Here is a 16,103-nt window from a genome sequence, read left to right on the forward strand (position 1 = left end):
GAACCCGCCGCCGCCACTGCACTCCCCCCTCTCGGGCCGCCACCGACCTCTCCGCCCGCCTCTGGCCACTGCTCAGCCTCTCAAACCGCCCCCCTACCTACCTACCTTGGCCCAGGTGTTTCTGGACTCGGGACATCAGAAAGACATTCCGAAGTCCAGAAATACCCGAACCTGGGCTCGGGCATTTCCAGGTTTAGGACGCCAGAAAGACGTTCCGAAGTCCGGAAATATGCAGAATCCAGAATGACCTCGGTCCCGAGGCTTCTGAATTTTCGACGCTGTTCCTGTACATTTAATTTTGTATCTATGTCCATTGTTCTTGACTCAATACTGGAAACATGCTGCTTCTATCCCATTTTTTCATAATTTTAAACACTTCTATTATATCGCCCCATAGCCTGCATTCTAATGAAAAAAGACTTTTTGTATTTCCTCATACTAGCCAGCATCCTAGTGAAACCTTCTCTAAAGCTTCAATATCCTTCCTATAGTGTGGAACCCAATACTGCACAGAGTACTCTAACTGAGGTCTTAAGGTTTTATATAGATTTATCATGATCTCTTGGCTTTTATATTCTAGGGCAGAGAAATTGGCTAACCCACACCCGTTCGTTGTTATGCAGGCAGCACATTAAATTGGTGCTACCTGCTCTTTTAAATGATTTGCTGTGTGCAACCAGCATTCCCCGCACTGTTCATTGGCTGCATGTATTAACTGGCAGCCTGATATTGCGAGTAACTAATGCTACTTAAAGGCAGCCTTAATTTCTTAAATTGTGGCTGCAAGAAGTGATGGGAGCTTTTTCAAAAGTCAATTTGGGCTGTGATACTTTGAGCAATGGCTGAACATGTGAGAGAGCGAGCACGAAGGTTTTCAGACAATGCACTGGAGGTCTTAGTGGAAGAGGTGTAAAAAAGGAGAGACGCCTGAATCTACAGTCGGGGGGGGGGGGAAGAGGGGAGAGGGGGAGCGGGCAGGAGGCCCTCCAGAGGCAGTGGGAAGAAGTATTACGGAGGTCAATGCCAGGAGCATTGCTCCAAAAACATGGATGCAATGTAGGAAGAAGTTTAACAATCTGACATGCGTTGTCAAGGTGAGTGAGTTAATTTTCAAATGGCATACCTGAACAACTGCACCAATAGTCTCACTGCTCAATTCACTACACCCCATCACCTAACTACCAACAATCTCTACCAATCTGTACTCAACCCTTCAATTCATATACTTTACTTCACCCTCACACACTTAACACTGTTGCAAACCTTGCACACATAGCTCACACACACTGGCAGCTGTTCAACCATGACAGCCACATCACCAAAATGTTGCACGACAGTCACTGACACACTTCCTCTTTCTTGCAGAAGGTGGTGCATAACAGCAGGCAGCAAGAAAGAACTGGAGGAGGACAAGCCACCTGCACATTTTAACATCCATGGAGGAGATAGTGCTGGCCAAAATGGAAAGGCATTGCTGAGACTGTGGCCACTGGCGGGGCTGAAAGGATTGATGAGGGTAACTGCATACCTCAATACTCCTCTCATTCCCCTTATCCTGCCTGTTTCACACATTGCAGATGGTGTAAGCATGCATTTCTTCCTTTCTCCTCTCCCCTTTCACAACCCAACCCTTGTCTCTTATTCACTTCAGATACCCTAGAACTGGAACATTCCCAGTCTGTGGAGGAAGAGCCACTGTCACTTGAACTTACACTCGCGCCCAGCAGTTCAGACATCGATACTGGGTATTTCAGAGGCTAGGATAGCGGAGGGCTCTGCACATGGTGAGACACCAGGCACAAGTCCGTATAAACCAGGGGGTGGGGGGGAAGATAGAACAGATACCAGCTCAACGGAGGGCAAGGTCGTAAACTAGTTCTGTTGCAGAGGAGTCAGATGAGGACTTTGATGGACCAGGGTATAGAAGGCGGCTGATGGGCACTGGAAAGCTCAAGGAGCATTGAGGTGTCTAGCACCAATTTGGCGCAGAGATTGGAGCCATCCTTTTCAACATGGAACAGGTGGTTGCCAATGTTCCCTTTAGTTTTTTTTGTGCGCGGTCCCTTTAAATTGCTGTGCGACCCATTGACATTTTGCGCCTGAGCAGTCCAGCAATCTATTCTCCAACGGATTATTATTCTTAGGCGGTCCCTCGTATCGAGATGACTTGCTTCCACACCAAAAAGGGGATGAATTCACAGGTGTTAAAATGAGGGACCTGATATTCCAGGTCCCGAACTACATATTGAAGAGTGGAAGATGCCTGTGCGTGAATTTTTTTAACGTGGTGGCCGTTGCACACCAACCACCACACTGTCTTGCCAGAACTAGGTCTTTGTCCAGTGACAAGACGACTGGAGACCAGCTCTGCTGTACGGACCCAGTGCGGACACACCGCAGTGTGAGCTGGGCCTGCACCTCCTGGGCCCCTAACTCACGCCTCTTCTGGACCCTGATCATGTCGTTCTACAATCCCTTGCCACTCCTTCGCCCCAACCTTGCCACTCCTTCGCCCCAACCTTGCCACTCCTGCTGCTTGCCGCCTCTCCTGCTGTACCCACGCTCCAATCACCAACCTGGGTTATGATGAGTTATAATCTCCAACAGATTAGTAGGATTTTTGAGGCACTGCCCCGGGAGAGTAGCACTGGCTCCATGGAGCACAAACCTGCTGTCCTCTTGGTCACCCTCCAAGGCCATCTGCAGTCTCCTCAATTGGAGGGCAGGAGCCTTCCACCACCCATGCTGCCGCCACTGGGGAAGCACCTCGTAGGAACACCAAGATAGGCAATGGCACACCACAGGCTGGCACCAAGGGAATGCATGTGATTGGTTTATTTTTGTATGCAATAGGTCTTGATTGAAGTTATAAAATTGGACTGAAATTATTTTCTGCTAGTTTTTATTTTTGAGTTGTCAGAATAAGGACAATGTGCTGGTCAGTGATAGAGGAATGGTAGGGAGCATGGGACTGTTGGTGAATGGGAGGTGTGCTTGAGGTTACTGGTATCACTCATGAATTATTTGAACACATCGAGCCCGGTCAGAAAGGAGCTGCCTACATTGTATTTTACCTTCCTCTTCGTGTTCCTCTTCCTCTTTCTCATGCTCCTGCTCCTCGGCTTCTGGCCTGATCGGGCTTTTCACTCATAATGACCAGGTTGTGTAGCATGCAGCACACTACCACAAAGACACTACTCAGCTGAGTACTGCAGGGCTCCTCCAGATTGACCCAGGCAGCAGAAGCGTTGCTTGAAAACATTAATAGTGTGCTCTATAATGTTCCTTATGGCAGTATGGTTCTTTTGTTGGCCTGCTGTGCATGTGTGGATGGGTTCCGAACCAGTCATAAGCCATATCATGAGTGGCTAACCCTTGCCGCCCAGTAGCCAGCCTTTGATTTGCCGTGGTGAGCCTAATGTAGCTGGCATCGAGGACTGCTGCAGAATGAAGGAACCGTGACTATTGTCAGAATAATGGGCATTCACCTGGATGATGAGCTGCCTGCAGGTGCACACAAACTGCACAGTTAAGGGAGTGGAAACCCTTTCGGTTTGCATGAGGCTCACGCAAGGCAATGTGCGTGCAGTCAATGCCACCCTGCAGGATGAGGAAGCCTGCATTTGTGCAAACACTCGTGCTCGCTCCACTTGCTTGTCTCTGGCATGAGGGAATGAGATGAAACTGTCTGTGAATAGAGAGCCTATGTGACCTCCCTTATACAGAAATGTCTACAAACTGAGATGTTGCTTATATCTCCAGCAGTAGCCTGGAAGGAGCCAGATGCATAAAAGTTAAGCCACAGTCACCATGACATCCACAGGCAATGCTGTCCTTGTCCTACTTTGAGATTGCAGTTGGCACATTTCAGTCATTTTTTTGTGAAGCAATGCCATTTCAAGCATTGATCCTTGCTGAAGTTGAGGCAAGAGAATTATTTTCCTAAGACTGCTGAGAACCCTTCTCCCTCTCCTTCACCTCCTAGCATCTTGTCCTGCTGTGCATAGCCTCTCTTCATTCTCCCAGTCATGCTCAATACCCAGAGGAAGCCCTACCAGATCACCCATATCTGGAAACAACTTGTTTCAGCACAAGCTTTTAAATCAAAACAGCACTTAGCGCCAGCCCTGTCGACTATTCAAACTTTAGCCAAGTATAGGAAAGCTTAAAAAATGCATACAATTGAGCCAGGAGAAATAATCCAGCAACTAATCTAAGTAGTTATGATCCTTTTAAATAGCGCTGGTGGGAGTGGGGTTTCCTTCATTTCACTTAGTGCAAGGTTAAGAGAGTGCATAGGCTGGCATCTGAATCACTGATTGACATCATAATCTGCCTGCTCTGCAATCTGCCAACGGTCGTTATTTGTTGTAGGCATTTAATGCCTACATGCAAATATGACCATACCAAATTAGGACAGAAATTCAGAAATTAGTGTTTGGGCTCTTGAAGCCCTACATCTTTGGGGTGGCTTGAAGCATAGCACTTAAAAAGCCCTTGCTCACAAGTTTAGTGACAATGGCAAGTCACTTCAACGAATACATTAAACTTATTGAATGCCACACTTTAAAAATAAGAGATCTGCAGTGTAATTTTAGGTCACATTTATTTGTAACACCTAAAGCTCTGATTTGGCCCCCTTGATGAAAAGTTCTGATTGCTGATCCTCTTGAAGGATAGGACACACCCAGCATTTTCTCTGGAATGTGTAATTAGAACCGCCTTGCCTGCGTAATCAGTGCCTTTGCATGAGCCTGTTCCACCAGTCAATAAGATCATGGCTTATCTGATCTTGGCCTCAACTCCACTTTCCTGCCCGCTCCCCATAACCCTTGACTGCCATATCATTCAATCATCTGTTTGATGACTACATGTTCAGGAAGTGGATCCTGATGCAGCACTTGACGGACCGCATTGCGGTACTGGAGCTGCGGATGGATTCACTCTGGAGCATCTGCGATTCGGAGGATGCCGTGAATAGCACGTTTCGTGAGTTGGTCATACCGCAGGTAAAGGTTACACAGGGAATGGGTGACCAGCTGGAAAAGCAGTGGAAGGAATGTAGTGCAGGGGTCCCCTGCGGTCATCCCCCTCCAAAACAGATACACCGTTTTGGGTACTGTTGGGGGGTATGACTCATCAGGGGAGCGCAGCAACAGCCAAGTTCATGGCACCGTGGGTGGCTCTGTTGCACAGGAGGGCAGGAAAAAGTGGGGGAGCTATAGTGGTAGGGGATTCTATTGTAAGGGAAATAGATAGACGTTTCTGCGGCCGCAATCGAGACTCCGAGATGGTATGTTGCCTCCCTGGTGCAAGGGTCAAGGATGTCTCGGAGTGGCTGCAGGACATTTTGGAGGGGGAGGGTGAACAGCCAGTTGTGATGCATATAGGTACCAACGATATAGGTAAAAACCAGGATGAGGTCCTACAAGCTGAATTTAGGGAGCTAGGAGTTAAATTAAAGAGTAGGACCTCAAAGACAGTAATCTCAGGATTAGTCAGAGTCAGAGTAGGAATTGCAGGATAGCTCAGATCAATATGTGGTTTGAGGAGTGGTGCAAGAGGGAGGGATTCAAATTCCTGGGACATTGACACCGATTCTGGGGGAGGTGGGACCAGTAGAAATCGGACGGTCTGCACCTGGGCAGGACCAGAGCCAATGTCCTAGGGGGGGTGTTTGCTAATGCTGTTGGGGAGGGGTTAAACTAATATGGTAGGGGGATGGGAGGAACCTATGCAGGGAGACAGAGGGAAGTAGAATGGAGGCAGAAGCAAAAGGTAGAAAGAAAAGTAAAAGTGGAGGGCAGAGAAACCCAAGGCAAAAATCAAAAAGGGCCACATTACAGAAAAACTCTAAAGGGGCAAAGTGTGTTTAAAAAGACAAGCTTGAAGGCTCTGTGCCTCAATGCGAGGAGTATTCGGAATAAGGTGGACGAATTAACTGCGCAGGCAGCAATTAACGAATATGATATAATTAGCATCACGGAGACATGGCTCCAGGGTGACCAAGGCTGGGAACTCAACATCCAGGGGTCTTCAACATTCAGGAAGGATAGGCAGAAAGGAAAAGAAGGTGGGGTAGCGTTGCTGTTAAAGAGGAAATTAACGCAATAGTAAGGAAGGTCATTAGCTTGGATGATGTGGAATCTGTATGGGTGGAGCTGCGGAACACCAAAGGGCAGAAAACGCAAGTGAGAGTTGTGTACAGACCACCAAACAGTAGTAGTGAAGTTGGGGACAGCAGCAAACAAGAAATTAGGGACGCGTGCAATAAAGGTACAGCAGTTATCATGGGCGGCTTTAATCTACATATAGATTGGGCTAACCAAACTGGTAGCAATACAGTGGAGGAGGATTTCCTGGAGTCTTGGGGCTGGTTTTCTCGACTAATATATCGAGGAACCAACTAGGGGGCTGGCTATCCTAGACTGGGTGATGTGTAATGAGAAAGGACTAATTAGCAATCTTGTTGTGCAAGGCCCCTTGGGGAAGAGTGACCATAATATGGTAGAATTCTTTATTAAGATGGAGAGTGACTTAGTTAATTAAGAGACTAGGGTCCTGAACTTAAGGAAAGGTAACTTTGATGGTATGAGACATGAATTGGCTAGAATAGACTGGCGAATGCTACTTAAAGGATTGACGGTGGATAGGCAATGGCAAACATTTAAAGATCACATGGATGAATTTCAACAACTGTACATCCCTGTCTGAAGTAAAAATAAAACAGGGAAGGTGGCTCAACTGTGGCTAACAAGGAATAGTGTTAAATCCAAGGAAGAGGCATATAAATTGGCCAAAAAAAGCAGCAAATGTGAGGACTGGGAGAAATTTAGAATTCAGCAGAGGAGGACAAAGGGTTTAATTAGGAGGGGGGAAAATAGTATGAGAGGAAGCTTGCTGGGAACATAAAAACTGACTGCAAAAGCTTCTATAGATATGTGAAGAGAAAAAGATTAGTGAAGACAAATGTAGGTCCCTTGCAGTCAGATTCAGATGAATTTATAATGGGGAACAAAGAAATGGCAGACCAATTGAACAAATACTTTGGTTCTGCCTTCACGAAGGAAGACACAAATAACCTTCCGGAAATACTAGGGGACCGAGGGTCTAGTAAGAAGGAGGAACTGAAGGAAATCCTTATTCGGCAGGAAATTTTGTTCGGGAAATTAATGGGATTGAAGGATTGAATGGGATTAAATCCCTGGGGCCTGATAGTCTGCATCCCAGAGTACTTAAGGAAGTGGCCCTAGAAATAGTGGCTGCATTGGTGATCATTTTCCACCAGTCTATCGACTCTGGATCAGTTCCTATGGACTGGAGGATAGCTAATGTAACACCACCGTTTAAAAAAGGAGGGAGAGAGAAAACGGTTAATTATAGACCGGTTAGCCTGACATCAGTAGTGGGGAAAATGTTGGACTCAATTATTGAAGGTGAAATAGCAGCGCATTTGGAAAGCAGTGACAGGATCGGTCCAAGTCAGCATGGATTTATGAAAGGGAAATCATACGACAAATCTTTGAGAATTTTTTGAGGATGTAACTAGTAGAGTGGACAAGGGAGAACCAGTGAATTTAGTGTATTTTATTTTTCAAAAGGCTTTTGACAGTCCCACACGAGATTGGTGTGCAAAATTAAAGCACGTTGGGGGTAATGTACTGACATGGATAGAGAACTGTTTGGCAGACAAGAAGCAGAGTCGGGATAAACTGGTCCTTTTCAGAATAGAAACATAGAAAATTGTGCAGGAGCAGGCCATTCAGCCCCTGTAGCCTGCACCGCCATTCAATGAGTTCATGGCTGAACATGCACTTCAGTACCCCCTTCCTGCTTTCTCGCCATACCCCTTGATCCCCCGAGTAGTAAGGACTTCATCTAACTCCCTTTTGAATATATTTAGTGAATTGGCCTCAACTACTTTCTGTGGTAGAGAATTCCACAGGTTCACCACTCACTGGGTGAAGAAGTTCTCCTCATCTCGGTCCTAAATGGCTTACCCCTTATCCTTAGACTGTGACCCCTGGTTCTGGACTTCCCCAACATTGGGAACATTCTTCCTGCATCTAACCTGTCTAAACCTGTCAGAATTTTAAACGTTTCTATGAGGTCCCCTCTCATTCTTCTGAACTCCAGTGAATACAAGCCCAGTTGATCCAGTCTTTCTTGATAGGTCAGTCCCACCATCCTGGGAATCAGTCTGGTGAATCTTTGCTGCACTCCCTCAATAGCAAGAATGTCCTTCCTCAAGTTAGGAGACCAAAACTGTACACAATACCCCAGGTGTGGCCTCACCAAGGCCCTGTACAACTGTAGCAACACCTCCCTGCCCCTGTACTCAAATCCCCTCGCTATGAAGGCCAACATGCCATTTGCTTTCTTAACCGCCTGCTGTACCTGCATGCCAACCTTCAATGACTGATGTACCATGACACCCAGGTCTCGTTGCACCTCCCCTTTTCCTAATCTGTCACCATTCAGATAATAGTCTGTCTCTCTGTTTTTACCACCAAAGTGGATAACCTCACATTTATCCACATTATACTTCATCTGCCATGCATTTGCCCACTCACCTAACCTATCCAAGTCACTCTGCAACCTCATAGCATCCTCCTCGCAGCTCACACTGCCACCCAACTTAGTGTCATCCGCAAATTTGGAGATACTACATTTAATCCCCTCGTCTAAATCATTAATGTACAATGTAAACAGCTGGGGCCCCAGCACAGAACCTTGCGGTACCCCACTAGTCACTGCCTGCCATTCTGAAAAGTACCCATTTACTCCTATTCTTTGCTTCCTGTCTGACAACCAGTTCTCAATCCACGTCAGCACACTACCCCGAATCCCATGTGCTTTAACTTTTCACATTAATCTCTTGTGTGGGACCTTGTCGAAAGCCTTCTGAAAGTCCAAATATACCACATCAACTGGTTCTCCCTTGTCCACTTTACTGGAAACATCCTCAAAAAAAAGAATGGCAGGCAGTGACTAGTTGGGTGCCGCAGGGCTCAGTGCTGTGACCCCAGCTATTTACAATATACATCAATGATTTAGAGGAAGGAATTGAGTGTAATATCCAAATTTGCAGACAACACTAAGCTGGGTGGCAGTGTGAGCTGTGAGGAGGACTCTTAAGAGGCTGCAGGATGACTTGGACAGGTTAGGTGAGTGGGCAAATGTATGGCTGATGCAGAATAATGTGGATAAATGTGAGGTTATCCACTTTGGTGGCAAAAACACAAAGGCAGAATATTATCTGAATGGCGGCAGATTAGAAAAAGGGGAGGTGCAACGAGACCTGGGTGTCATGGTATATCAGTCATTGAAAGTTGGCATGCAGGTACAGTAGGTGGTGAAGAAGACAAATGGTATGTTGGCCTTCATAGCTAGGGGATTTGAGTATAGGAGGGAGGTCTTACTGCAGTTGTACAGGGCCTTGGTGAGGCCTCACCTGGAATATTGTGTTCAGTTTTGGTCTCCTAATCTGAGGAAGGATGTTCTTGCTATTGAGGGAGTCCAGCGAAGGTTCACCAGACGGATTCCCAGGACGGCAGAACTGACATATAAGGAGAGACTGGATCGACTGGGCCTGTATTCACTGGAGTTTAGAAGGATGAGAGGGGATCTCATAGAAACATATAAAATTCTGATGGGACTGGACAGGTTAGATGCAGGAAAAATGTTACCGATGTTGGAAGTTTAGAACCAGGGGACACAGTCCTAAATGGTTTTTCCCTTATCCTTGGACTGAGGAGAAACTTCTTCACTCAGAGAGGTGTTAACCTGTGGAATTCTGTACCGCAGAGAGTTGTTGATGCCAGTTCATTGGATATATTCAAGAGGGAGTTTAGATATGGCCCTTACAGCTAAAGGGATCAAGGGGTATGGAGAGAAAGCAGGAAAGGGGTACTGAGGTGAATGATCAGCCATGATCTTATTGAATGGTGGTGCAGGCTCGAAGGACTAAATGGCCTACTCCTGCACCTATTTTCTATGTTTTTACGTCTATCTCCACCATACATTCAATGACCTAGCCTTAACAGCTCTCTGGTAGAGAATTCCAAAGATTCACGACCCTCTGGGAAAAAAAATACCTTCTCATCGCCATTTGAAATGTGCGACCCCTTATTCTGAAACTATGTTCCCTATTTCTAGATTCCCCCACTAGATGAAATATCCTCTCTGCATCTACCCTGCCAAGCCCCCTCAGAATTTTATACGTTTCAATAAGATCACCTCTCATTCTTCTAAACTCTAGTGAAATATAGGACCAACCTGCTCAACCATTCTTCATAAGACAACCTCTTCATCTCAGGAATCAACCTAGTGAACTTTCTCTGAACTGCCTCCAATGCAAGTATATCCCCCTTAAAGACGGAGACTAAAACAGTACGCAGTACTCCAGGTGTGGTCTCACCAACGCCCTGTACAGTAACAAGACTTCCCTACTTTTATACTCCATCCACCTTGCAAAAAAGGCCAACATTCCATTTGCCTTCATAATTATTTGCTGTACTTGCATGCTAACTTTGTGTTTCATGTACAAGGACCCCCAGCTCCCTCTGTACCTCAGCATTTTGTAGTCTCTCTATTTAAAATAATTTACTTTTTTGTTCTTCCTACCAAAGTGGATAACCTCACATTTTCCCACATTATGTTCCATCTGTCAAGTCTTTGCCCACTCACTTAACCTATCTATATTGCTTTGCAGATTCTTTGTGTCCTCTTCGTAACTTGCTTTCCCAGCTATCTTTGTATCATCAGAAAATTTGGCTACATTACACTCTGTCCCCTCATTCAAGTCATTAATATAGATTGTAAATAGTTGAGGTCCCAGCACTGATCCCTGTGGCACCCCACTAGTTACAGTTTGCCAACCTGAAAATGACCCATTTATCCTAACTGTCTCTCTTTTCTGTTAGCTAATCCATGCTTAATATATTACCCCCAACCCTGTGAGCTCTTATGCAGTAATCTTTTATGTGGCACCTTATTGAATGCCTTCTGGAAATCCAAATACACTACATCTACTGGTTCTCCTTATTCACCCTGCTCATTACATCCTCAAAGAACTCTAGAAAATTTGTCAAACATGATTTCCCTTTCATACAATTAAGCAGAGTCAGCATGATTTTGTTATGATTTTCTAAATGCCTTGCTACTACTTCCTTAATAATGGACACTAGCATTTTCCCAATGACAGATATTAGGCTAACTGTTCTATAGATTGCTGCCTTCTGTCTGTCTCCTTGAATAGGGGTGTTATATTTGAGGTTTTCCAATCCACTGGGACCTCTCCAGAATGCAGGGAATTTTGGTAGATTACAACTAAAGCATCCACTATCTCTGCAGCCACTTCTTTTAAGACCATAGCATGCAGGCCATCAGGCCCAGGGGACTTATCCACTTTTAGTCTCATTAGTTCACCTAGTACTTTTTTCTCTAGTGATTGTTTTAAGTCCCCTCTCCTCCCCCCCCCCCCCCTCCCCCTCACTATAGCCCCTTGATGATTATTATTATTATTGGGATGCTTTTTGTGTCTTCTACCATGAAGACCGATACAAAATATTTGTTCAAAGTCTCTGCCATTTCCCTGTTTCCCATTATTAATTCTGCAGGCTCATCCTCTAAAGGACCAACGTTTACTTTAGCTACTCTCTTCCTTTTTATATACCTGTAGAAGCTCTTATTGTCTGTTTTTATATTTCTTGTTTGTTTACTCTCTCAATCTATCTTCTCTCTCATTTTTTTAGTCATCCTTTGCTGGTTTCCCAAAATCTTCCAGTCTTGTGGCCTACCACTAATCTTCGCAACATTGTGTGCCGTTGTTTTCAATTTGATACCATCATTAACTTCCTTTGTTAGCCACGGATGGTTCATCCTTCTCTTAGAGTCTATCTTTTTAACTGGAATATATCTTTGACAAGAGTTATGAAATATCTCCTTAAATGTCTGCCACTGCTTATCTACTGTCTTACCCTTTTAATCTATTTTCCCAGTCCACTTCAGCCAACTCTGTCCTCATATTTTGTAATTGCCTTTATTTAAGTTCTGGACACTGAGACCCAAGTTTCTCACCCTCAAATTGAATTTGAAATTCTAACATGCTATGATCACTCTTCCCTGGAGGATCCTTTACTATGAGATCATTAATTAATCCTATCTCATTACACATTACCAGATCTAAAATAGCCTGCTCCCTGGTTGGTTCCACAATGTATTGTTCTAAGAAATCATCCCAAATGCACTCTATGAACTCATCCTCCAGGCAACCTTTGCCAATTTGATTTGTCCAATCTATATGAAGATTAAAATCACCCATGATTATTGCCATACCTTTCTTACAAGCCTCCATTATTTATTGATTTATACTCTGTCCTACAGTGTAGACTACTCCCACCAGTGACTTATTTCCCTTATTATTTCTTATCTCCACCCAAACTGATTCTACATCTTGATCTTCTGAGGCAATATCATTTCTCACTATTTTATTAACAGAGCTACCCCACCTCCTTTTCCTTTCTGCCTATCCTCCGAAATGCGAGCCATTCTGACTGCCAACTCCGGACAGAACAGAGCTCACTTGGAACAGATAGGACTCACTCTCAAGGGGAGAGACCTTACTGCTCCCCCCCCCCCCACACACAAACAAGTTCTGCCCCCATCCCTCAAAGGACTGACACCTCCCCCCCCCCCCCCAAGTGTCTGACATATTCCCCCCCAACAAGTTCCTGAATTTCCCCCTCCCCGCCCCCCCCACCCCACCATCGATGGGGCATTATGTGTGGGTCACAGATTGTTAACAGGTTTATTGGATATGAAGTGAATAGCGGCAGTGTCGTGACTTCTAGATTTCGTCCAGTCCAATGATGTCACTTGCCACACATGCACCGAGCTTTCCGAGAAATCAACCAGGTACAGAGAGAGGAGAGGGAGAAGGTGGTGCGGGTGTAAAGGGATTGGGGTTGGGAAAACATGATCCGTCTTACCATCTGGATAATATTCTCGCTTTCACCCCCATCCCCTTAGACCTGGATCATGTTCTTCTCCCATTCTCACTGTGCTCTCCGTGCTCTTTTTTTCCCCTTGCCCCACTGAGTTCGCTCCCTCTCTCTCCCCTCCAATTCCCTCTCTCTCTCTCTCTCTCTCTCTCTCTCTCTCTCTCTCTCTCTCTCTCTCTCTCTCTCTCTCTCTCTCTCTCTCTCTCTCTCTCTCTCTCTCTCTCTCTGATCCCCCCCCCCCACTCTCCCTAATCTTGTTCTCGCCCTCCCATCTCCGATTTCCTCTCTTTCTTAGAAGGCCGCGAAAATGTTCGTGTAGATAATCACAGTGATATTCTAGGAAAAAGATCTTGAGGCTCCTTTAGTGTAGTTGTTAGATATGTGAACCTAACCTATTTATAAGACTTGCCACTAGGGGACACACCTGTGGGAGACCTATGGGTCACCTGTGTACCCTGGAACAAGCAGGTATAAAAAGCAGTCCACCATGCTGGTGCCTTTGGAGTTATATTAAAGAGACCAAGGTCACAATGGTTTGAGCTTACAACACAATCTTGTGGAGTTATTCTGAACTTAACAACTGGTGACGAGTTATAGATCACAAACTTGCATGCAGAAATGGCTACTTTGGTATTCTTGAGAGATTTGTTGAGGGTGATGATTGGGAAGCCTTTGTTGAGCGTCTCAACCAGTACTTCGTGGCAAACGAACTGGACACGGCTGAGACGGAGACCAAGCGCAGGACAATTCTCCTCACCGTATGTGGGTCGTCGGTATATGGCCTCCTCAAAAATCTACTGGCCCCAGACAAATCAACGGACAAGACTTACACAGAGCTGTGTGTGCTGGCCCGGGCACACCTCCAGCCGAAGGAGAATATCTTAATGGCCACGTATCGCTTTTACACGCACCAGCACTCCGAGGGCCAGAACGTGGCGTGTTTTGTCATCGACCTAAGACGCCTTGCGGGACAGTGCGAATTCGCAAGATCTTTGGGGGAAATGTTGCAGGACCTTTTTCATGCTCGGAATTGGCTGCAAGGCTATCCTCCGCAAACTACTGTCTGCCGAATCCTTAGATCTGAGCAAGGCCATCACGATAGCCCAGGCCTTCATATCCATTAGTGACAACACAAAACAGATATCTTCACAGAATCATAGCTTACCGGCAAGTACTGTGCATAAAATAATGCCTTCAGCAGGCAGAACTGTACATGGTAGGGCCCACATGACCACAGAGGCCAGGCCTAGGGTGATTCAGAGGCCGCTGGGGTGTGCTAATGTGAATCCATTAACACCATGCTGGCGCCGTGGGGGCAGTCATAGAGCCCATCAATGTCGATTCAAGCACTATGTGTGCAAGGGTTGTGGAACAATAGGGCACTTCCAGCGAATGTTCAAGCGACCTCGGACTCACCACGTGGCAGTCAGCAGAGGGTGATTGATACAGTGCGGATCACACTGAATGAGCAAGAGAAGCAACTCAACCGCGGGTTGAAGAGGAAGTGTATGGGGTACACACCTTCACCACCAAAAGCCCTCCAATAATGTTAAAAGTTAAACTTAATGGCATTCCAGTCTCCATGGAATTGGACACTGGGGCGAGTCAATCGATTATGAACCAGAAGGCTTTTGAGAAACTGTGGGGTAACAAGGCACAGAGGCCAAAACTGAGCCCGATTCACGCTACGCTGCGCAACTACACCAAAGAACTCATACCTGTTATCGGCAGTGCGGCAGTGAAAGTATCATATAACGGAATGGTGCATGATTTACCACAATGGATTGTACCAGGCAATGGCCCAACGCTGTTCGGCAGGAGCTAGCTAGGCAAGATCCGGTGGAACTGGGACGACATCAAAGCACTGTCTTCGGCGGATGACGCCCCGTGCGCCCAGGTGCTAAACAAATTCCCAGCGTTATTTGAGGCAGGCATCGACAACGTCACAGGCACCAAAGTGCAGATCCATCTTGTTCCTGGGCATGGCCCATTCATCTCAAGGTCCGAGCAGTCCCATATATGATGCAAGAGAAAGTCGAAATCGAGCTGGACATACTTCAACGAGAGGGAATCATATCGCCAGTCGAGTTCAACGAGTGGGCCAGTCCAATCGTGCCGGTGCTAAAGAGTGATGTGACGGTCAGAATCAGCGGAGACTACAAAGTGACGATCAACCGAGTCTCGTTACAGGACCAAGACCCACTACCCAAAGCAGAGGACTTATTCGCAACGCTAGCAGGGGGAAAGTCATTCACCAAGCTAGATCTAACCTCTGCTTACATGACGCAGGAGCTGGCTGAACCATCAAAGAAATTGATGTGCATCAACACACACAAAGGACTGTTCATGTACCACAGATGTCCTTTTGGGATTCGCTTGGCTGCGGCCATCTCCCAGAGGAACATGGAGAGTCTGCTGAAATCGGTTCCATGCACCGTGGTGTTACAAGATGACATCTTGATCACTGGTCGCAACACCACCGAACACTTGCACAACCTGGAAGAGGTTCTAAAGCGACTGGACAGAGTGGGACTCGGGCTGAAACGCTCCAAGTGTGTTTTCCTGGCGCCAGTGGTCGTATTTCTGGGGAGAAAGATTGCGGCAGACGGCATCAGACCCACGGATTCCAAGTCGGAGGTCATCAAGAATGCACCCAGACCACAGAATGTGACGGAGCTGCATTCGTTTCTGGGACTCCTCAATTATTTTGGTAAATTTCTACCGGGGTTGAGCACACTGCTGGAATCTTTGCATTTATTGCTATGCAAGGGTGACGACTGGGTTTGAGGTAGATCTCAAGAGACAGCCTTTAATAAGGCCAGAAATCTGCTATGCTCTAACAAGTTACTTGTATTGTATGACCCATGTAAACGTTTAGTACTAGCATGTGATGCGTCGTCGTACGGGGTCGGTTGTGTGTTACAGCAAGCAAATGTGTCAGGCAAACTGCAACCGGTTGCATATGCATCCAGGAGTTTATCCATGGCTGAAAGAGCCTACAGTATGGTTGAGAAAGAAGCGTTGGCATGTGTATACGGAGTTAAGAAAATGCACCAATATCTATTTGGTCTCCGGTTCAAGCTCGAAACCGACCACAAA

The 16,103-nt window shown here is 46.1% G+C and overlaps 1 protein-coding gene across 1 annotated transcript in view; it reads right to left on the minus strand.

Moving 5' to 3' along the window:
* The window catches only part of LOC139255875 (protein CC2D2B-like), a 558,271-nt gene that overhangs the window by 876 nt on the left and 541,292 nt on the right, over window positions 1-16,103 (minus strand). The gene's annotated exons all lie outside the window — the stretch shown is intronic.

This window comes from Pristiophorus japonicus, chromosome 3, assembly GCF_044704955.1.
Source record: "Pristiophorus japonicus isolate sPriJap1 chromosome 3, sPriJap1.hap1, whole genome shotgun sequence".
Taxonomy (NCBI): domain Eukaryota; kingdom Metazoa; phylum Chordata; class Chondrichthyes; family Pristiophoridae; genus Pristiophorus; species Pristiophorus japonicus.